Source organism: Poecilia formosa, unplaced genomic scaffold (assembly GCF_000485575.1).
Source record: "Poecilia formosa unplaced genomic scaffold, Poecilia_formosa-5.1.2 Scaffold667, whole genome shotgun sequence".
NCBI classification, from domain to species: domain Eukaryota; kingdom Metazoa; phylum Chordata; class Actinopteri; order Cyprinodontiformes; family Poeciliidae; genus Poecilia; species Poecilia formosa.
In genome coordinates, this window is record NW_006800606.1 from 134,593 (window position 1) to 136,496 (window position 1,904).

The window sequence follows — 1,904 nt, forward strand, 5'->3', positions numbered from 1 at the left end:
TGAAAGGAGAGCGGTCTGTCCAATATCAGAAAATATACCATGAGTACTTATCAGAAATATTCATCATATAACTCAAATGTTTGATGTAAACACAGGCCCGGCAGCGTTGGTGGGCATCGTCCGCCCACAGAGTCAGCCGTGGCCCTGGACTGGAAACTGTTTGTTGTTTTTTCCTCAAAATGGAAAAAACAACAAACAACTCTCTGTTATTCCTATATCGGTTTGATACAGATGGGGCTTCCGTCTGTATCAAGCCCCATCTTGATACAGATGATATAACTTTTTTTTAAAAAGTTAAAAAAGTTTTAACTTTTTTCAGCAGTTAAAACTATTTAATCCATTGTTAACACGTCATAACCTGTTTTTCCGAGCCGCCTTTAAACACATCATGAACGCTGAGACCAGGGGTCCCCAAACCTTTTCCTGAGGGCCACATAACTTTCCCCTTCTCTGCTGGGGACCGGAGTCAGTTTGTAACAGAAAAAGTGACGATTGCAGGAGCCCAAATGTACAAATGTCTTGTTTTCCAGAAAGGACAATCAAATAACCCTCTCTGGGTTCTTCACAGAAAAAATCCAGGAAATAACACTATTTATGAAATAAATACCGTATTTTCCGCACTATAAGCCGCAGATATCTCCAGGTTTTCCACAGCGTTGCGGCAGCAGCAGAGGGGCGGACAGCCACCATCTGAGTCATAACAGGTCAATTGAATATCATTTATTACGGTTGAAAAAGAAAAAGTTGGGGGGGCCGATGGAGAAGTAGGCGGCGTTTCCCTTGAGCTCCTGCAAATTTCTAAATATATTTATCACTAGCTTGGCATTTGGGCAGTCTTATAACAGGTTGTGAGTGAGAACAGTTCGGACTTTAACTGCATCAGGACAGGATGAAAGCAAATTTAAGGATGCATGCCGCCAACAAGGACAAGAAATCAAGAGAGCCAGGCCTTGCCGCCCCGGACTCGCCTGAAGGTAGCTATCCGATGGCTAATGCTACCATCCTAGAAGCTATAAACTCTCTTCGCACAGAACTACAAGTCACCAAGGTCGAAATTTGCCAGACAATAGATACTCGCATCGAAGTGTCCACCACTATCAGAGGAGAACTCCTCACCCTCAAGACCGAGACTCAAAACGCCATTCACGTTCTGAAAACGTCCAGCGACCAACATGGCGCATCCATTGTTGAGCTCCAGCGAGCGGCCTCACAGTCAGCAGATGAAGTAACTGCGCTACAGTCGGAGATAAAACGTCTGCGCACAGAAATGAATCAGCTAACAGAAAAACACATGGATCTTGAAGGAAGGTCCAGACGTCAAAATATTGCAACGGATTGCAATGTTAAAAGAAGGGGCAGAAAAGGTGCGGAATTGAACGGATTCGTCTCGCAGCTCCTGAAAGAAGTGCTGACTCTGGATGATTTGCCGCTGGTGGATCCCGCTCATGGAGCGCTACGAAGGCGCCCAGACGACACAGGACCCCCTCGGGTGGTGAGACCCCATTATTACCGCGACGTTACAACAATCCTCCGGAAGGCCATGACTCAGAGAGACCTCGCCTACCAGGGACAGAAGATCCGTATCTTTCCTGACTTCACCGCCGAGATAGCAAAACGCAGAGCTGCATTTAACGGTGTCAGAGCACTTCTTCGGGACAAGCCGGGAGTTCGGTATGGACTTTTATATCCTGCAAAGCTGAGAGTGACTTTCAGAGGAGCAGAAACAATGTTCACAAACGCGAAGGAAGCCCAGAGGTTCGTAGAGCTCCACTTTGGCGCCGGGGGAGATGATGCAGACGGCCCCACGGAGGACACCTGATGCAGACGCGGAGTGACCAGGTTCTGGTGGTACCTAATGCCTGGACTGTGATGCTTAACCAGTTAAGTTTAGATAATATTTAGAA